This window comes from Felis catus, chromosome X (genome assembly GCF_018350175.1).
Source record: "Felis catus isolate Fca126 chromosome X, F.catus_Fca126_mat1.0, whole genome shotgun sequence".
NCBI classification, from domain to species: domain Eukaryota; kingdom Metazoa; phylum Chordata; class Mammalia; order Carnivora; family Felidae; genus Felis; species Felis catus.
In genome coordinates this window covers 118,862,601-118,885,910 of record NC_058386.1, presented here as the reverse complement: position 1 = coordinate 118,885,910, position 23,310 = coordinate 118,862,601, and positions in this window count along the sequence as shown.

Sequence of the window (23,310 nt, the reverse complement as noted above, 5' to 3'; positions counted from 1 at the left end):
GTCTGACCCACCTCTAGCCCACGGCAGCCCTAGAATGGCCCACTAACTACACGGGGCCCAAACCCTGCCCGTAACAGGCAAAAAGAGCCACTGTAGTCAGCTGCACCGAAGGCAAACGTGGCTCGGCCACAACAGTAAGGCATACACAACACACACAGGAGATACCCCTGAAGCATCAGGTTTTGGTGAACAGGGGACACTGCACGGCAGGGTACTTTAGGACCTCTTCTTCATAAGGCCACCCAAAGAAACAACAGAGAGTTACACAACATGAGGAGACAGGAATATGTCACAAACGAAAGGACAGGACAAGATCGCACCAAGAGACCTAAACAAAATGGAGATAAGGAATACACTTGATAGAGAATTTAAAGTAATGGTGATAAAGATAGTCACTGGAGTTGAGAAAAGAGTGGAGGACCTCAGTGAGACCCTCAACAGAGACAAAAAAACAAACCATAAAAAAGAACCAATCAGAAATGAAGAATTCAGTAACCGGAATTAAGAATACACTAGACAGAATAGAGAGTACACTGGAGGAAGCAGAATGTGCAAATGACCTAGAGGACAGAGTAATGGAGAGCAATCAAGCTGGACTGGAGAGAGAGAAAAAATAATAGATGAGAACAGACAATGGGAACTCAGTGACAACATCAAGCATAGCAACATTGGCATTACAGGGATCCCGAAGGGGAAGAGAGAGAAAAGGGGAGAGAAAATTTATTGCAAGAAACAATAGCTGAAAACTTCCCAGATCTGGGGGAGGAAACAGAAGTCCAGGTTCAGGAGGCGCAGAGAGACCCCAACAAAATCAACCCAAGGAGGTGTTCGCCAAGATACACAGTAATTAAAATGGCAAAAAGTACAGGTAACGAGAGAATTTCAAAGCAGCGAGAGAAAACAGTTACCTACAAGGGAAACCCCACAAAGCTATCAGCTGATTTTTCAGCAGAACCTTTGCAGGCCAGAAGGGAGTAGCATGATGTATTCAAAGTGCTGCAAGGAAAAACCTGTAACCAAGAACACTTGACCCAGCAACGTTATCGTGCAGAACAGAAGGAGACAAAGGGTTTCCCGGACAAACAGAAGTGAAAGGAATTCATCACCATGAAACCAACCTTAGAGAAAACGTTAAAGTGGGTTCTCTGAGTGGAAAGGGAAGCGCATAAGCGGAAGTAAGAGAAGTAGGAAGCAGAAGCAGAAGTAGGAAGCACAAAGCAGTAAAATTCGGTACATCTATAAATATCAGTCAATGGATTCACAAAATAAAATGATGTAAAGCATGACACTATATACCTAAACCATGGGGTGGAGGAAGTAAAAATTTAGCACTTTTGGAATAGTTTCGAATGCAAGTGACCATGACCTTACTATAGACTGTTACATGCACAAGATGTTATATATAAGCCTAACGGTAACAAGTAAAAAAACAAACAAACAGTAATAGATATGCAAAACATAAAGAAAAGGAATCTGAGTATATCAGTAAGGAGTACGACCCAACCACAAGAAAAGGGAGAAGAAACAGAGAACTATGAAAGCAACCATAAAACAAGTAACAAAATAGCAATAAGTACATATTTATCAGTAATTACTCTGAATGTAAAAGCACTAAATGCTCTAATCAAAAGACATAGAGTGACAGAGTAGATAAAAAAAACCAAGACCATTTATATGCTGAGACTCATTTCAGACCTAAAGACCCATGCAGATTGAAAGTGAAGAGATAGAGGGGTGCCTGGGTGGCTCGGTCAGTTAAGTGTCCGACTTCGGCTCAGGCCGTGATCTCGTGGTTCGTGAATTCGGGCCCCGCATCAGGCTCCGTGCTGACAGCTCAGGGCCTGGAGCCTACTTCAGATTCGGTGTCTCCTTCTCTCTCTCTGCCCCTCCCCTGCTTGCATTCTGTCTCTGTCTCTGTCCCTCCCAAAATTAAATACACATTAAAAATTTGTTTAAAAAAATGAAGACCTGGAAAACATTTGCCATGCAAATGGACATGAAAAGAAGGTAGGGATAGCCATACTTATATTGGACAAAATAGACTTTAAAAAAAAAAAAGACTAACAAGAGACAAAGAAGGCCACTACCTAATCATAAAGGGAACAATCAAACAAGAAGATATAACAATTGTAAATTGTGTGCACCCAATGGGAGTAGCCAAATACATAAAGGATCGATTAACAAACATAAAGAAAGTAATTGATAGTAATATAATAATAGTAGAGGGCTCTCACATACCACTTACATCAACGGAGAGATCATTGAAACCGAAAATCAACAAGGAAAGTGGCTTTGAATGACACGTCAGAGCAGATGGATCTAACAGATAAACTCAGAATGTTCCATCCTAAAGCAGTGGACTGTACATACTTTTCAAGTGCACGTGGAACATTCTCCAGAAGAGATCACATATCAGGCCAGAACATAACTCTCAACAAATTCAAAAAGATTGAAGTCATACCATGCATCTTTTCTGAACATAATGCTATCAAACTGGAAATCAACCACAAGAAAAAATCTGGAAAGAACAGAAATCCATTGAGGTTAAATAACCCGCTACTAAACAATGAATGGGTGAACCAATAAATCAAAGAAGAAACCAAAAATATACATGGAGACAAATAAAAATGAAAACAAAATTGTCTAAAATCTTTGGGATGTGGCAAAAGCTGTTCTAAAGCAGAAATTTTTAGCAATATGGGCCTACCTCAAGAAGCAAGAAAAATCTCAAACAACCTACCACTGCACTTAAAGAAGCTAGAAAGAGAACAACAAACAAAACCCAAAACCAATAGAAGGAAGGGATTCATAATATTAGAGCAAACATTTTTAAAAATAGAAGCGAAAAAAACAATAGAACAGATCAATGAAACCAGGAGCTGGTTCTTTGAAAAGATCAACAAAATTGATAAACCTTTAGCCAGACTCATTAAAAAAAGAGAGATAATTCAAGTAAACAAAATCGGAAATGCAAAAGAAGAAAAAACAACCAACACCATAGAAATACAAAGGATTATGAGAGAATATTGTAAAAAACTATATGCCAATAAATTGAACAAACTAGAAGAAATGGATAAGTTCCTCGAACCATACAAACTACCAAAACTGAAAAAGGAAGAAACAGAAAATTTGAACAGACTAATAACCAGCAAAAAAAAAAAAAAAAAAAAAAAGAATCAGTCATCAAAAAGCTTCAAACAAACAAAAGTCCAGGACCAGATGCCTTCACAGGCGAATTCTACCAAACATTTAAAGAAGAGATAATACCTATTCTTCTCAAACTATTCCAAAAAATAGAAAAGGAAGGAAAACTTCCAAATTCATTCTATGAGGCCAGAATTACCCTGATGCCAAAACCAGATAAAGACACTACCAAAAAACAGAACTGCAGGCCAATATCCCTGGTGAACATAAATGCAAAACTCCCCAACAAAACACTAGCAAACCAAATTCAACAATACATTAAAAAAAATTCATCCACCACGATCAAGTGGGATTTATTCCTGGGTTGCAAAGGCAGTTCAATATTTGCAAATCAATCAATGTGATACATCACATCAATAACAGAAAGGATAAGAACCATGTGATTTTTTCTATAGACGCAGAAAAGTCTTTGACAAAGTACAACATCCATTCATGATAAAAAAAAAAAAACCCTCAACAAAACAGGTTTAAAGGAAACGTACCTCAGCGTAATAAGGGCCATATATGATACACCCTAGTTAACATACTTCTCAAAGGGGAAAAACTGCAAGCCTCTCCGCTAAGGTCAGGAACAAGACAAAGATGTCCAATGTCACCACTTTTCATTCAACATTGTACTAGACGTCCCAACCACAGAAATCAGATGACAACAACAACAAAAGGCATCCAGATCAGTAAGGAAGAAGTAAAACTTTCACTATTTGCAGGGACACGATACTATAGAAAACCTGAAAGACTCCACACACACGAAAAAACTGCTAAAACTGATAAATGAACTCAGTGAAGCCACAGGATACAAAATCAACATACAGAAATCTGTTGCATTTCTACACACCAATAAGAAAGAGAAATTCAGAAAACAATCCCATTTATAATTGCACCAAAAAGATGCCTAGGAATAAACCTAACCAAAAAGGTGAAAGACCTGTAGCTGAAAACTATAAAACACTGATGAAAGACACTGAAGATAAACAAATGGAAAGATATTCCATGCTCATGGACTGGAAGAACAAATATTGTTAAAGTGTCTATACCACCCAAAGCCATCTACACATTTAGTGCAATCCCTATCAAAATGCCAACAGCATTTTTCACAGACCTAGAACAAATAATCCTAAAGTTTGTATGGAACCACAAAAGACCCCAAATGGCTAAAGCGATCTTGAAAAAGAAAAGCCAAGCTGGAGGCATCACAATTCCAGACTTCAAGTTATATTACAAAGCAGTAGTGATCAAAACAGAATGGTACTGGCACAAAAGCAGACACACAGCTCAATAGAACAGAATAGAAAACCCAGAAATAAACCCACAACTATATGGTCAATCTCGACAAAGCAGGAAAGAGTATGTAATGGGAAAGAGACAGTCTCTTCAACAAATGGTGCTGGGAAAACTGCTCACCTACATGCAAAAGAATGAAACTGAACCACTTTCTTATACCATACAGAAAAATAAATTCAAAAATGGATTAAGACCTAAATATGAGACCTGAAACCATAAAAATCCTAGAAGAGAACACAGGCAGGAAGGTCTCTGACGTTGGCCACAGCAACATTTTTCTAAATATGCCCCCTGAGGCAAGAGAAACAAAAGCAAAAATAAACTATTGGGACTACATCAAAAACAAAAAGCTTCTGCACATTGAGGGAAACAATCTGCAAATCTAAAAGGCAACCTACAGAATGGGAGAAGATATTTGCAAATGACATAGCTGATAAAGGGTTAGTATCTAAAATATATAAAGAGGGGCACCTGGGTGGCTCAGTCGGTTGAGCATCCGACTGCGGCTCAGGTCATGATCTCACAGTTCCTGAGTTTGAGCCCCACGTCAGGCTCTGTGCTGACAGCTCGGAGCCTGGAGCCTGCTTCACATTCTGTGTCTCCCTCTCTCTGCCCCTCCCCCTCTGTCTCTCAAAAATAAATAAACATTAAAAAAATTTAAACTTCTACTATGTCAAAAGCTGGGAGAAATATTAACATTGCGTAAAATAGGGAAAGTGCAATATTTCTAATATACAAAGAAGATTCAATCAATAGTAGGAAAAAGACCAAAAACCAGTAGAAAAAAATTTTAAATATGTGAATGATTGATTCACAAAGATAAAGCTAGTATTTAATAAACCTAAGTATTCTACCCTGTGAAAAAGGATCTTTGTCAATCGTTTTTTGCCATGTCACTCAATAAATATTTCTTGCATGAATGAACAAATAAATGAAAAGATGCTCAGTGTCACTAGCAGTCAGGACCATTCAAATTAAATAACAATGAAATATAATTATCCTCAATGGTACTGGACAGGTGAAGAGATCAATGAAATCCAGTATAACAGGATGTGGATGACGGGTGCTCTGATCGGAAGTTATTGATGCATTGATGCTATGTCAAAAGCCAATGAAGAAAGGAAAGTTTATCCAATAGATGAAACTGAAAACATTAATTTGCAACTTCGGATACAGAAAAATCATACTCATATCAATATAAATTCTCACACGGAGTCTAATATAAAATAATAACAAAACAAGCAAAAACAAATGTTTTTCAAACGTATGGAGGGAATACTTTCCAAATCTTAAACTGAGACAAAAATCACTAAAAAATTCAATCCCTATATTTACCTAATTAAAAAGTAAAGGCAAACAATATGCAGAAAACTACATGTAACATTAAATATTAAAGTAATTAATATGAATTCATAATAATATTGTCTCCACTAGGATTATGAATCAATAGAAAGAATACCTTGTTAACAACACAATAGGGAAAATCACATCACTACTAATCAAAAAATACAAACGAAAGGAACAATTTTACCTTTCAAAATATTTATAATTACCGTTGATGATAGTGAAAGCTGGTAACAGAAGATGGGTGAACTTTTACAGACCTGTGGAAAATAATTTGATACATTGTACCTTGAAAGATCCATTTGTATTGGGGAAATCATGGAGCATCCAGAAAGAACCTGCAGGTTCCGTGGGAGAAATTCAATTAGCTTCACGAGCTGCTGCAATGTTTGATCCAAGGCCATGCTCTGCAGTTGACTGAGTATGGAAAGGTACCAGGCTTGGCCATTTCTGCCTAACGTAGGACATTTCTATGAACAACCACCACAATTCCTCTTGGGGACTGAGAAAGATTCTCTTAGAGCTGTACCGCAGTCTGAGAATTTTCCCAAACAAGTCTCCTTCTTTCCTTCCATAGGTGTCTGACCTAGATTGTGATCTGAGTCTCTCCTTGCCTACCCTTATGCCCTCTACTATGTATCTTTCACAAGGATTTCCCTCAATAAATCTCTGGCACTTCTAACTCCCCCTCAGCATCTGATGCCCAAAAGACCCACACTGACACAACCATTGATTTTGCTTTGTGGAATTTATACCAAGGAAGCATTCCCAAACATGGAACAAAGCTTTATACATGAATATCCTCATCTAGCATAATAATATGCAACAAAATGAGAGAAAAAACGATAGTTTCAACAACTGGAAAATGGTGAAGAAAAAATGCAGAATACTTTGTAGCTGTTAAAATTCATACATATGGCCTATTTGCAACAATATGGAGAATGTTTGTTATGTGAAATAGATAGGAAATAAAATTGCACATACAGTATTATCATGATTATATAAGCAATTAAACCAAAAAAGAACTAAAACAAAATCACAGTGAAAATCGATCCAACGTAAGTTTTGACGTGCTAGATCTGAATAGTTAAAATGTTACGGTATTTTAGGTATTTGTTGATAAACTGTAATTTTTTAAATTTTATTTACTTAGAGAGAGAGAGCATGGGAGGGGCAGAGAGAGAAAATCCCAAGCAGACTCTGCACCGTCAGCGTGGAGTCTGATGCGGGGCTCGAACCCACAAACTGCGAGAAGATGACCTGAATCAAAGTTGGACACTGAACCAACTGAGCCACTCAGGCCCCCTGATAAACTGTATTGTAAATATAGTCAGCTATATTATCTTTTTAAAGGCTAACAGTTAGTGACTCCAGTCTTTGAATTGAGTGACCATTAGTATGTTGTAGTTCCCGTGAATAAATAGAGCAAGAATCTATCCCTGAGACTAACTGATGGTCGTTGAAAAGGAAATAGGCAATTCTTTTGAAAATGAAAGGCAAATTTGTATCACGTGGTATCGGAGGCATGCACTGATTGAGGCCAGTAGGTGAACTTATGGTGCTCACAGTTGTAATACACATTTCCTGCCCTATGAGCATGTGTACGGATACAGCTTCTTGATTATGTGTATCCAATGCTTGTATTTGATCGGTCCTGAGACATTTCACATGTCTCCTTTCCAACTGCTCTCTCTCTCTTCATCGCACTTTGCTCATTTTTGGGGCCATCTTAAAACTACTTTGGACTTCCAGTGTATTTAATCTCTTCTAATGTCATACTACTATCAGCATTTCTTCAACAATATCTCAGAGCCATCTTAAAATTGGAATTTTATATCTTTTAGAAACTAAACAAATGCAAAAAAGGGTAAAGTTGTCTCATTAAAGAATAAATCAAGGAAGTTACACCATTATTACGCAGTAGAATCCATTCAAAGTGACTGAAATACTTTTAAAGTTACATTTCTCAAATGTTTACTTATTCTTTTTTTGAGTATGAAATTTATTGTCAAATTGGTTTCCATACCACACCCAGTGCTCATCCCAACAGGTGCCCTCGTCAATGCCCATCACCCACCCCCCTTCCCTCCCACACCCCATCAACCCTTGTGTTTATTCTCAGTTTTTAAGAGTCTCTTATGATTTGGCTCTTCCCTCTCTTTTTTTTTCCTTCCCCTCCCCCATGGTCTTCTGTTAAGTTTCTCAGGATCCACATAAGAGTGAAAACATGTTTACTTATTCTTGATATACCTTGACTCCCTTTTAAAGCTCAACCCATAGAGCAAAGGGTTCACATACATACATAATAACATAACATAACATAACATAACATAACATAACATAACATAACATAACATAACATAACAATAACATAACATAACATACATCAGAATCACCTGGAAGCCTTGTTATAGTATGGATTTCTGGGCACTGCCCCTGGAGTTAATGATATGGGGTAAGCGGTGGGGGTGGGGGGCAGAGAACTTGCACTTTTAACAACCTCTCAGGTGTTGCTGATGTTGCTAGTCTGGGAACCAGTCTCGAAGACCAGGGCCCTAGAATCTTCACTGAAATTGCAGTTGCTAAGGTCAAACAGCCCATCCCCATGTAGCTGAATCTCATGAGCACCCCCATCAACATATCTAACTTCCTCAGTTTGACCATATGACTTCTTGAAATAGTCTCCTCTGTTGATTTTCACATACCAGCCTTCTCTACTGGTTTTTCTTCTTCCCCATTGGCCATTTTCCCCCTCATTTTCCTTCAAGGATATTCCATCTCTAATGGAAATGTTTGGAGTTTCTCAAGGTTGGGTTCTAGGTCTAAACCCATATATTAAAATGCAGTGTTTAAAATAAAATAAAATAAAATAAAATAAAATAAAATAAAATAAAATAAAATAAAATACAATACAATGTTTATGGTGATGATCACAAATTAATATCTCTACCCTTTGCTCTGAATTTAAGACTCATTTTCCTCAACTACCTACTTGTTTCCATTTGGAGATTTCATCAACGTTGCAAGCTTAACTTGTCTGTTACAGAACACTTTTCTCTCCTAAATCTGTTTCCCATAGTATTCCCTATGTCAATAAATGGGATCCAAATTGACCAAATTCTCAAGACAGAAACTGAGTCATCTCTGAGTCCTGCTTTTTCTTCTCTCTCCCTTTCCCATCGCCTCCTACTCCACATCCAATCAATAAGAACAGTTGCTTCAACCTCCAAACTCTATTTCAAATCTTTTCTCTCCATCACCAACAACCATCACCTTGCTCCAAGCTACCAGCATCTGTTGAGTGTACGACCGCAGCCCTCTCCTAACAACTAGACACTGTCATCACTATAACTGGTTCACATCAGTCCCCTTGCTTAAAGTTCACAATGGCTTCCAATTATAATTGGAATAAGTGCCAATTCCTTTCTCTGCCCAGTGAGGTCTTTGATCATGCTGTCTGTCCTCAGCCTGCGTCTTCAGTCTCATCTGATACCAGTGTCCCCTATGTCTCCTAAATTCCAGCCATGTTAATGTTCTGTCAGTTTCTTTGCAAAGCACCATAAGTACTTTCCCACGTTAGAGTCTTTACAAATTTTTTCCCTTTTGACTGGGATGTTTTCCCCCAGCTTTGTATGGTTTTATTTTAAATATCCTCTGTTCAGAGAGGCCTTTCCTGCCTACTCTGCCTAAAGGAGGATCACCTCTGTTATTCGCCATATCAAGTCCATTGTTATTGCCTTCGGAGCACAATATATACTCCTTGTATATTTCTATTTACTTGGCTACTACCTGTTTCCCTTCTAGAATGTATACGAAAGAAGAGACTTTGTCTATTTCATTCGTTACTATATCCCTAGAGTCTAGTTCAATGCCTGGAAATTAGTAGGCATTTAACAGTTATTTTATTGACTTTATAAAGAATTTTAAGTAAATAATTAAACACTCATAAATGTATCTTACTCATAAAATTACTACCTGGCCATCACAATGTTTCCTTATTTGTAGATTAATAAACATGGTTTTCTCATGATGACTGGGTACCTGAGTGTTCATTGGTTAGAGAAGTGAAGTGAAATCCTCTCCAAGATGGTAAAATTTTAGACGTTCACACCTGGAATACACACACACACACACACACACACACACCCCATAGATACATACATGTGCACACATACGGAAGTCAACCTTGCATATTGAGAGTACGGGTGATTGTTCCCATTATTTTCTGTACGCTTTAAGTATTACTATGCCATACTGGCTAACACGTTTCCACGTACCAGATATTTGGCAGTGCTTCACGTGCATTACTTTAACTGTCTCCTAAACTCATGAGGTTGGTAATATAATTCTTGTTATTTTATACATCAATGCAACGGAGGCACAGAGAAGTAATTAATATTCCAAAGGTCATACAACCATCAGGTGCCAGAGATGAGGCTTACCTGACTCCAATCCACGCTCCCAAATTCTACATTACGCTTTCTTTCTAAAGAACACACACATTAAAAAACAACAACAACAAGAAACAAACAAACAAAAAACTACTACAATGACTAATACGCCTATTACAATGCTTACATTTTATACATTGCTGGAATCTCATTTACATTTCTAGGTATTTATCAAATAAAGCTTTGATTGGACTTCTCTTGGGAGATGAAAACATTTATATTTTATAAGCAATGTGAACAAAGGGTCGTTTATTTGTGTCCAGTGAATGTCTCTATGACAAACGAGAGGAAACTTGAAGCACAGAGGGGCCTGGGAGAAAGAGTCGAAAGAAGGACACAACAAAGTAAGGGGTTTCCTTTATGTCTTCTAACATTCGTGTGCATTTTTTATTAGTTTAAGTTTTTACTTTAATTCCAGTTAACCTACAGGGTTATATTAGTTTAGGTACCCAACATGGTGACTCAACAGCTCCATACATCATCTGGTGCACATCACGATCACGTGCGCTTTTTGTTTCGCAAAAAGCTACACCTTTTGAAATCTAAACTATATTTCAAATTACCCATGAAATTGCTTTCAAACGCCCTCCACCCTGAAGTATTCAAGTATGTGAACTCAAAGAATGACATCACTTGTACCCGGCACAAGTCTGAGGAAAAAAGGGGTTGGAAAGATTCCCCCGATTTCCCTCCTTTCGTGCTAAGTAAAATGAGTATCTTTCAGGGTAACCTGCTCCAAGAAGGGGCAGAGGTGGTGGCAGCACGCCCTCAGGCTCAATGAGAAGTCACTGGCAAGAGCAACAGTGGAGGGCGATTGCCCTGCCCAGGCCAGGTTGAGTCTGGAGAATCTGGACAGCCACGACTCTTCCGTGGCCTGTGCTTCTATGACGAGGAAATTAAAGAAATGACTTATAAAATATTGCATCTGCATATTCCCAGGTAAGACAATTATCCACAGTCCTATGTTTTATAGACTTTTTTAAAGATTTATTTATTTTAGAGAGAGACAGAGAGACAGAGAGAACAAGCAGCAGTGGGGGCAGAGAGAGCGGGAACAGAGGATCCAAAGCAGGCTCTGCGCTGACAGAAGTGAGCCCAATGCGGGGCTCGAACTCATGAGCTGTGAGATCATGACCTGAACCAAAGTGGGATGCTCAACTGACTGAGCCCCCCCAGGTGCCCCTATATATATTTTTTTAAAAAAATAATGAGCAAGCCTATAAAACTTTTCTAGAATAACAAATACAATAAGGAAAATGCTTGCCTTCTAGAAAAACTAGTTTTATCAGACAATGAGAACTCTATGGTACACTATGATGTGGATGTGGTCTTTTTTTCTGTTTCTAACCTTTGTTGTTGAAGTTGTTACTTTCCCTGTTGGGAAGTAAGATTAAATTTTCACTTTGGTAATAATTACATCTCCAGATCATTTGCCTCATTTATCCCAGACAACGGTCTCTCCTCTTTCTCTATGATCTCTAAATCTCATCTGATGTTTATCCTAAGTTATCTGTTGTCTATGTGTATTTTTAAAATTGAATATCTCCCCTCTGATACTCCTTGGAAGTGGGTAGATTAAAATAATGAGACAAAAAAAAAAAAAACAACACTTTAGAGCTATTTAAAAAACCTGAATGCATACCAGGGAGTTCTATAAATCGCTGGTGAACTCTGGGACCACAGAGGGATTAAAGTCAACTAGGTAGTACCTGGATCATTTTCATTTGGGAAATGCTCACTTCAATTTCAAGCTAATTTTGCTTCTAATGTTTCTCTGTGTGAATGAAAAGGAAGTGTTTCTACTCTAAGAAGATCACTACATTTGGAATCATTATATACTACAAACCTCAGAATCAAAAGTAGTTTTTTATTCTGAGTCTGCCTAATGTGCCCAATTTAAACCAGACTCATGTAAAGACAAAAATTGCCATTAAGTTTGAAGACTTTCAAGTCATACTGCATTGTTTTTCCAGGGTTACTATTCCTGAAAGGGTGACCATATAGAACAACTTAAGAGAGTGGATGAAGCTTTGTTGATTAGCAGTTCTGTGTTTTCTCTCTGCATGGTGTAGAAAAGAGGAGCAAAGACACTGGAACTTGACAAAATTCTTGGCATCTGACAATAAAAACTCATGTCACCATGTCAACAGACAGAATGAACTTTTCTGCCACATTGAACCCCCACCAAGAGGTTAGTTTGATTCTGACAATGTCAGACATCTCTTCTTGTTTGTAGATAAAGTGCATTTTACTATTAACAAAGATATTCAGTGGGGCCGTCCTCTTATGTTGCTAATGCACTTCATACAGAGCTCTGCATTTTAACAACTTCTACCCTAGGAGAATCCATTGAATACAGATAATAGTCTACAATAAGAGAGCAAACGAATAAATACATGAATTGTACTCGATGGCCTCCCTATTAAGTAATTTGATTTCTCTAAAACCATAAAGTCATTAAGTTTTTCTGATTACCATTTCCCTTTGCCAAGGCACAATCAGACATTGAATTAAAGCACTGATTCTCCATGGTTTTCCATTTACCATAGTTTTCTCAGTAAGCATAGTCCAGTAAAAGATCCCGCTAGACTTCCACTATACCTCCGTTCTTTTACCCACCCCCAATCACTATCCCCAGACATGTTTACATGTCGAAAAAGCTGTGTTTGCTACTTGTGACTATTTCTAAGTTGATGAGTTAAGGCTATACACTTTTTCCTCTTTTGTGTTGCTTTGAGGAATATATCACTAGATACACAAATGAACAGTGCCATAGGTAAAAAGTAAGGAGAGCAGCATTATCAGGCAGGTTAACTGGTTAGATTTATTTTTTTGTCGTGTAAGGCAATGTATACAGTAAAATAAAATGATGACTCATTTAATCTTTCTATTTAAAATTTTCCTGGCTCGGGGCACCTAGATGACTTAATCCGTTGAGCGTCTGACTTCGGCTCAGGTCATGATCTCACAGTTCGTGAGTTCGAGCCCCACTACGGGCTTGCTGCCGTCAGCCTATCAGTGTAGAGCCTGCTTCAGATCCTCTGTTCCCCCCCCCTTCTCTCTCTCTCTGACCCTCCCCCGCTTGTGCTCTCCCAAAAATAAATAAATATTTTTAAATTTTATTTATGTATTTATTTATGTATTTATGTATGTATGTATGTATGTATGTATTTATGTATGTATGTATGTATTTATGTATGTATTTATTTATTTATTTAAAAATACTTTATTGTCAAATTGGCTTACATACAACACCCAGTGCTCATCCCAACAAGTGCCCTCCTCAGTACCCATAACCCATTTACCCCCTCTCCCCCACTCCCCCACTCCCCCATCACCCTCAGTTTGTTCTCAGTATTTCAGAGTCTCTTATGGTTTGCCTTCCTCCCTCTCTGTTTGAAACTATTTTTCCCCCTTCCCCTCCCCCATGGTCTTCTGTTAAGTTTCTCAAGATCCACATAGGAGTGAAAACATATATCTGTCTTTCTCTGTATGACTTATTTCACTTAGCATAATACCCTCCAGTTTCATCCACACTGCTGCAAATAGCACGATTTCATTCTTTCTCATTGTGAAGTAGTATTCCATTGTATGTATAAACCACATCTTCTTTATCCATTCGTCAGTTGATGGACATTTAGGCCATTTCCTTAATTTGGCTATTGTTGAAAGTGCTGCTATAAACATTGGGGTACAAGTGCCCCTATGCATCAGTACTCCTGTATCCCTTGGGTAAATTCCTAGCAGTGCTACTGCTGGGTCAAAGGGTAGGTCTATTTTTAATTTTTTGAGGAACCTCCACACTATTTTCCAGAGTGGCTGCACCAGTCTGCATTCCCACCAACAGTGCAAGAGGGTTCCCGTTTCTCCACATCCTCGCCAGCATCTATCGTCTCCTGATTTGTTCATTTTAGCCACTCTGACCGGCGTGAGGTGGTATCTCAGTGTGGTTTTGATTTGTATTTCCCTGATGAGGAGTGACATTAAGCATCTTTTCATGTGTCTGTTGGCCATCTGGAGGTCTTCTTTAGAAAAGTGTCTATTCATATCTTCTGCCCATTTCTTCACTGGATTGTTTTTTGGGGGTGGAGTTTGGTGAGTTCTTTATAGATTTTGGATACTAACCCCTTATCTGATGTGTCATTTGCAAATATCTTCTCCTATTCTGTCAGTTGCCTTTTTTGCTGATTGTTTCCTTCGGTATGCAGAAGATTTTTATCCTGATGAAACCCCAATAGTTCATTTTTGCTTTTGTTTCCCTTGCCTCTGGAGACATGTCAAGTAAGAAGTTGCAGCAGCTGAGGTCAAAAAGCTTGTTGCCTATTTTCTCCTCGAGGATTTTGATGGCTTCCTGTCTTACATTTAGGTCTTTCATCCATTTTGAGTTTATTTTTGTGTTTGGTGTAAGAAAGTAGCCCAGTTTCACTCTTCTGCATGTTGCTGTCCAGTTCTCCCAGCACCATTTGTTAAAGAGACTGTCTTTTTTCCATTGGATCCTCTTTCCTGCTTTGTCAAAGATTAGCTGGCCCTACACTTGTGGGTCCAATTCTGGGTTCTTTATTCTATACCATTGGTCTATGTGTCTATTTTTGTGCCAGTACCATACTGTCTTGATGATTGCAGCTTTGTAGTAGAGGCTAAAGTCTGGGATTGTGATGCCTCCCGCTTTGGTTTTCTTCTTCAGCATTACTTTGGCTATTGGGGGCCTTTTGTGGTTCCATAGAAATTTTAGGGTTGTTTGTTCTAGTTTTGAGAAGGATGCCACTGCAAGTGTGATTGGGATTGCACTGAATGTGTAGATTGCTTTGGGTAGTATTGACATTTTAACAATATTCATTCTTCCAACCCATGAGCATGGACTGCTTTTCCATTTCTTTGTGTCTTCTTCAATTTCCTTCATAAGCTTTCTACAGTTTTCACCATACAGATCTTTTACATCTTTGGTTAGGTTTATTCCTACAGGCCAATATCCCTCATGGACATGGATGCAGAAGTTCTCAACAAGATACTAGCATATCGAATTCAACAGCATATAAAAAGAATTATTCACCATGATCAAGTGGGATTCATTCCTGGGCTGCAGGGCTGGTTCACCATTCACAAATCAATCAATGTGATACATCACATCGATAAAAGAAAGGATAAGAACCATATGATCCTGTCAATCGATGCAGAAAAAGCATTTGACAAAATTCAGCATCCTTTCTTAATAAAAACCCTCAAGAAAGTCTGGATAGAAGGAACATACTTAAACATCATAAAAGCCATATATGAAAAGCCCACAGCTAATATCATCCTCAATGGGGAAAAACTGAGAGTCTTCCCCCTGATCAGGAACACGACAGGGATGCCCACTCTCACCACTATTGTTTAACGCCATGTTAGAAGTCCTAGCATCAGCAGTCAGACAACAAAATGAAATAAAAGGCATCAAAATTGGCAAAGAATAAGTCAAACTTTCACTTTTCACAGACAACATGACACTCTACATGGAATTTTTATTTTTTTAATGTTTATTTATTTTCGAAAGACAGAGAGAGAGAGAGAGAGAGAGAGAGCGAGCATGAGTGGGGAAGGGGCAGAGAGAGAGAGAGAGAGAGACACAGAAGCCAAAGCAGGCTCCAGGCTCTGAGCTGTCAGCACAGAGCCTGACGCGGGGCTTGAGCCCATGAGTCTGAGATCATGACCTGAGCTGAAGTCAGATGCTCAACCAACTGAGCCATCAGGCACCCCAATAAATAAATATTTCTTAAAACATAAAAAAATAGGGGCACCTGGGTGGCTCAGTCGGTTAAGCGTCCGACTTCGGCTCAGGTCATGATGTCACGGTCTGCAAGTTTGAGCCCCGCGTCGGGCTCTGTGCTGACAGCTCGGAGCCTGGAGCCTGTTTCCGATTCTGTGTCTCCCTCTCTCTCTGACCCTCCCCTGTTCATGCTCTGTCTCTCTCTGTCTCAAAAATAAACATTAAAATTTTTTTTTAAAAAAACATAAAAAAATAAATTTTTCCTGTCTTATTTATACGTACAAAAAAAAATGCCAAAAATTGCTTGGACTGATGTGTTTCTATTGTCTTATACACCAGTCAATATTCTAAGTGTGAGGGAGAAAGTTGTAAATAAAACACATAAGAATCTTTGTATTTGTGAAGATACAGAAAATGAAGGATATAAATAAATAAGATATATAGCATACTAAATAGTGATAAAAGATCAGAGGGAAAAAAATGAAAAAAAGGGATATGAATGAGTGAGCACATTTTAATTAGGTTGGCCAGGGATATCCTCACTGAACAGGTGAAATGTGAGAAAAGATTTGAAAGAAGTGAGGGATTAAGCCTTGAACTTATTTAAGGGAAGATCATCTCAGGCAGATGAAACAGTAAGTGCCAAACTTGAGGCAAGATTATAGCACGTGCAGCAAAGTGAGTGAGGGGTATCGTAGAAGTTCAAGTCAGTGAGAAAATAGCGGGGAGCATCTGGCTGGGCCTCGAGGGAAGCGTACGGATTTCTACTATACTCTGAATGACATCAGAAGTCATTATAAGGGTTTGAGCAGGGTACTCATCTGTCCCGACCTACGTTTTCACAGAATCACTCAAGTGTTATACTGATAACAGACTGAAGGAGGCCGGAGAAGTGTATGAAACCAATTAGGAGACTATGGCAATGATGCAGGTAAGAGATGATGGCTATCTGAAACCAAGCTGTAGGACTGGAAATAGTAAGAAGTGGTAGGTAGCATTCTGGATATAGTTCTACAAGAATTACTGATGATACGGTATATGAGAGGAAGAGAGGAGGCAAGAATGACCCCTCTATACGTATTCCTGAAGAATGGAGCCGCCATTTGTTGAGATATGAAAGACGATGGGAACGGTGGGTTCAAGGGACGGAAACCAAGATTTTGGTACTGAGACATGTTTAGTTCAAGCTTCCTATGAGACATCTGAGTAAATATGTTGGGTAGGTAGTTGAGTGTATGAGTCTGGAGTTTCTGAGACGGGTCTGGGTTGGAGAAATGAATTGTATGATCATAAACATAAATTTTATGATCATAAGCAAGTAGAAGATCCCACATAGGAGACTATGAAAGAGCATCATTTACCATTAGCTAGCACCCCGTTATGTAAGAGGAAGACCAAGTGTGTGGCATACTGGACACCAGTAAAGACTGTGTATCAAAAGAGGAGTGATAAGCTGAGTCCAACGCCGGTGATGGGCCAAGCGAGGTGAAGACCGAGAAATGATCGGTGCTTTTCGAAATGTTAAGATCATGAGGGTTGTTAATAAGAAAGGGGAAGTGGTTCTCGGAAAGAATGGGGAATGAGGGTCGGGAACGGTGACTATAGATTCGGGTTAGCTGCGAAGCCACTGGAGGACACTGCTCACAGAGGTGACGTAATTTGGCTCCTATTTTTTGGATCATATTTCAATATGAGGATAAGCTATAGCAAACAGACTAAGGAGAAACAAGGGTGGCATCAGGAAGTCAAATTCAGGGACTTACTAAGATAATTCAGGTGAAGAAGATGGTGGTTCCAACCAGGGTAGTAGGGTGGGGGAAGTGATGAGAAGAACCAGGGTGGTAGCGGGGGAAGTGATGAGAAGTGGCTGGATTCTGGATGTATTTTGAAATTCCCCACGATTTGCTCACGGACTGGAGGAAGCAGATGAGTCAATGGGAATTATGGAGGGTCGTGGGGAAGGGTCAGTTCAAGCAGAAACACAACGAGCAGAGGTAACGAATGCGAGAAAGTACAGAGACTATACAGGGGACTAAAGTACTCGTGACAAAACTGGATTCGAACACCGGGTGGGCAATGTTCTCTTGAATTATTTGGAGTAGATTCCAGACAAGGAAAAGAACAGAGACCGTCAAGACCTGAGGCAAGAGTGTGCCTCGTATCTTAGCGGAGAAGCCCAGAAGCCTGTGTGGCCGGAACAAACTGAGGAAACAAGAGGAAAAGGAGGAGGCGAGGCAATCGAAGAGATAAGAAGTCCTTCCAAGAAAATACGGGCTCCAAGTTGGCTGGTCCAGTTGCAGTTTAGGAAAGGTATAGGGACGGGTATGGTGATGCTCCGAAACGTCCACATAATCAGTATCTATCAGAAATCTTCTTCAGAGGAACCACAAGAGCAAGTTTTCTGTGTTAGAATGATCTCTCTGACATCATGAGAAAGGATAAGATAGAGAGGAGAATAAATGCCAAGGGTCCTTATCCAGATGCAACAGGTACGTACACATGATGGTATTTTCCTGCACTCGTTTCAACTTCACAGTATACCCTTAACCTATTTGCTCTATTTCTCTTCCATGTACCAGACAGCAAAACTACATTTTGGCAAAATCACTAAGTCTTAAGCGCTGTTTTGTCAGTCAAGGTCCTTCTCGATTGCTTCTCAACCAAATTGATCACTTGTTCCTTACCCGGCCTGCCACGATTCCAGATCCCAGACATTCACGAATGTACCATGCACCGTCACGTCCCTTTGCTTTTGCTTATGCTACTGCTGTTGGAACTGGAGTGTATTATGTAAGCAAAATAAGTCAGTCAGAGAAAGACCTATCATATGATTTCGCTCATAGGTGGAATTTGAAAAATGCAACAGATGAACATAGGGAAAGGGTAGGAAAAATGAGATAAAAACAGAGAGGGAGGCAAAAAGAGACTCAAACTGAGGGTTGCTGGAGGGGAGGTGGCGGCAGGGGGGATGGGTTAAATGCCTGATGGGCATTAAGGAGGGCACTTTTCGGAGAGGCACCTGGGTGGCTCAGTCGGTTAAGCATCTGACTTCGGCTCAGGTCATGATCTCGCGGTTCACGAGTTCAGGCCCCACGTCAGGCTCTGTGCTGACAGCTCGGAGCCTGGAGCCTGCTTCAGATTCTGTGCCTCCTCTCTCTCTGCCCCTACCCTGCTCTCACTCTGTCTCTCTTTCTCTCAAAAATAAATAAACATTAAAAAAAAAAAAGGAGGGTACTTTTCAGGATGGGCACTGGGTGTCGTGAGAGATGAACCACTGGGTTCTACTCATGAAGCCACGACTACACCGTATGTTAGCTAACTGAATTTAAACTTAAAAAAAAAGCAAAATTACGTACCTGATATTTGCTTTAATGAGGTGCAAGACACACGGACATGGAAATGACCATCATGAAGGAAGAGTTTACTTACAGTTCCTTAGAAAGAGGAGGTATGGTATACCACGTGGTGCCGTATGGGGAAGCGTCAGGGCCAATCAGGAATTAGAGGGAGTGCGGACAACACAGACAAGAACCTCTGTTGTTGTTTCTGTGGGAAAAGGCAAGACAAAGCAGGGTAAAAGCGTTCAGAATTGGCTGGTCCAAATAATTTTAGTGGGGCTCTGGAGTCTAGGGGGTGCCCCTGTTTGTCTTGGTACCTGGCCCTGGAGTGAGGGGGGAAAATGGACAGTGGCTTATTGTGTAAGAAGTAGATAAAGGAGGTAGTTGGAGAGTATGGGCCTCGGACTGGTTGGTTCGCATAGAAAGGGTGAGCTGTTTGCTATCTGTAGGAATTTGCTAATGGTAGAAGGGGAAGTCCCTCTCCAGTGGTCAGGAAGGCCCCAGATACCCCAGCATCAAGAATACACAAAAGAGGGGCGCCTGGGTGGCTCAGTCGGTTGGGTGGCCGACTTCGGCTCAGGTCATGATCTCACGGTTTGTGGGTTCGAGCCCCGTGAAGGGCTCTGTGCTGACAGCTCAGAGCCTGGAGCCTGCTTCAAAGTCTGTGTCTCCCTCTCTTTTCCCCTTCCCTGCTCACTCTCTGTCTCTCTCTCTCTCTCTCTCTCAAAAATAAATAAACATCAAAAAAAAATAATTTTCTATTTTTTGGTATTTTTGATCAAAAATATTTATAGTAAGGACCTAAACAACATAACGTGACCTTATCAAGTCCATGGCAAGTGTTATTAAAGTAACCTCAGAACAAGGAAGAATTACTGGCAGTTTCTTATCAATGAAACAAGATACTAAGTTTATACATAGAGAAAGAATCAAGCTTCTTTACATCTGTAAGTAGTAAGTGGGAAAATACCAGCAAATGATTGCCAACAAAATGTCTAGTTGAAAGTGCAATGCCTACTTAAAATTAACTAAGGAAACTTGTCTAGTACTTATGACATTCAACTACTGGCTTGACTGTTCTGTTTGTTTGCCTGTTAATTACCGAACTGAGCTATTTTGGCATTAGATAGGTACAACCTTACCTGTTGACCACACTACCCTTGAAATGTGATCTCATCTTAAAGCAATGAATTGAGCATACCAGCAAATTTGATTTTAAGAACTCTAATATTTTGCTAGCTGTGATTCCAGCCGAGGGTCACAGCTATCTGTATACTACTGAATAAAGAACATTCCTTCATCATGTGGGAAACCTGTCTTCTTTGATAACAAGGCTTCAGAAGGGATGTACATTGAATAAAGCTCGCTAGTGTGACACATGAGGAAGACATCTCCCTACCCAGAATATGCCCAGTGCATTCTAAAGTTTATGTCTTTATTTTGAGACAGAGAGAGCCTGAACAGGGGAGGGTCAGAGAGAGATGGAAAGACAAAATCCCAGGTAGGCAATGTGCTGTCAGCACGGAGCCTGATGCATGTCTCGATCCCATGAACCGTGAGATCATGATCATAGCTGAAATCAAGAGTCGGATCCTTAACCGACTGAGCCACGCAGGCGCCCCTGACCAGTGCTTTCTAATGAAATAGCTATCTATCTATATACATATGTATAATAATATATATAATGATATATATACCAATATATATAATTAATATATATAATATATATATATCAATATATCACACTAAAGTAAAATAGTAGTAAGTCCCACATACATCAATCTAGTCAGTTGTAAGGATAGGAAGTCTCTATAAATAAATATTTATTTATTAGATGTTAAGCCAAACCCTATGTCTTACACAGAGTTCTATTTGATCTAAAAATACAAGCAGTATATATTAATAACCAAGTTCTGAACTTGTGCAATCATCTCCACTATCTATTATCTTCCCTTTCAGTTGGCCACACATAACAGTTTGGGACTCGTGCCAGTCAGCCGTGGTCCGTGTGGATGTCTCGATGGGCCATGTTTCTCAGCAAGTGGGGATCATGCGTGGCATACCTCCTATGTCACTGCAAGACATTTAGTGCGAAATATGATCTGCCATTATAGCAACGGTTCCTTCTGGGTCAGAAGATAGGTAGGTGGATTCCTTATTCTTTCCCAATTCAAGGTGGTACAAAGGAGGTTACTGCCAAAGGACAGGCTTAGCGTAAGAACATGCGCCAGAGAAACGAGAATCTATATGATACGATTGGGGTTTTATTCACGGATTAAAAACAAGTGATTCTTGGCCTGAAGGTGAGTCACAGATGGACAGGGCTCAGATGGCACAAGAGGATACAGAAGTGAGTAAGATTCCCTAGTGAGAATTGAAAGTGCATCTTGGCAAAAGATGAATTTGTCCCCTATATAGTGGGGTCATTACACACAACCCTTGCCCATCCTTCCATCTGGTTTCTATGTCAAACAGCATTAATTCAGTTTTTTGTGGTCCGATTCTCAATCAGTTCAAACACAGCACATATCCCAGACATATGCTAAAATTTACATGTATATGGTTCCATTTGTATGTAATTCTTTGAGAGTGTGTAAAGGATAATGCTCACGTCAACGAAAAGAATAAATGTTGTAGACAAAGTCAAATTATTACAGTGACAATTTTCCAAGCATAAAAAAGAAATCTCATTCTTGTAGAACTTTTTCCAATATCCTTATTATCTGGAACACTGAAATCTTGTCACTGAAAGAATCACCCGCTTTAGTGAGAAATTAAGAAGTGATTCAGTGTCGACAAAAACATGACTGATGAATCACTGTTTAAAGGAAGAATAGTTTACTTTCCTCCAAGGGAAAAAGCACCCGGAATTTAATAGTGGCCGTACTTTGTGTCCTCTAGATTGAGAGTTGATGTATAGCCATACTTAGCCAAGTAATAATATCAAGGTCATGTTACCATTATTACTCCTAGATCATTAAAGAATGGAGAGTGATTAACCTAGAGTGATATACTTTATCGAATTGTTTTCCGTCTCTGCTTATCTTTGTGCTTCATTGCTGGATCAATTTAAAATGAGGCCCAAATCCACTGAGGGTCTCCTTTGACACAGGTTTGTCCTAAAGAAATCAGCAGCCACTTTAAAGTTAGCTTTTACATGCTGATCAACCTAAAGGGGAAAATCAGTTCAAGACTTGTGTTCTTTGCTACGGGGAGATATGGAAGTAGGAAACGTACTTGGCACTTCATTGAGTTTCATTAAGAACTCACATCCACGGGAAAAACAGACAGTGGGATCAATATCAAACAAAATATCAATAAACAGGACAGAAATGGTCCACCATGAGAACGTAAAGCGAGGAATGATCAAGAGTGACTCAGCTTCTATTGCAAGTCTTTGGTACCTGTACAGGAACTGAACCCTAAGCGGAGTATAGTATGGTTCCATCAATACTTTCGAGCAAATGAAAAGGAACAGCAGAAAGCTACGCTGGCAGTCCTTCAAATGAAAATATGTTCACCGATGACACGGTCCACCTCATATCTAATGTGAACAGATTGTGGAAGGTCAGAGGAGAAAAAAAAGGATGCACAGAGATAGAACCAGCTAGAGACCTTAATTAAAGCAATTCCACTTGGCTTTCTGTTCAAAGAAAAAAAGAAGCTGTCTAAAAAAAAATGTTTCTATAATAAGGATTCCTTTAAAAAAAAAATAACAACTTTACCAAGAATGTAATCTAACATTAGCTTAATAGCATAGAATTTTGTCCTACAACAGTATATCCTTAACAGCAATTTTACTGAGAAACATGCTGATTTCTTTTTTTGCTAACCAAATACAAATAATCACAAGCATAATGTTCTTCTAGAGTTGGTACTGTGTTAAATAAATGCACTTGGTCAGTCATTTTCCCTTGTTAGAGTCATGCTTCTGAACGTAGACAATTGA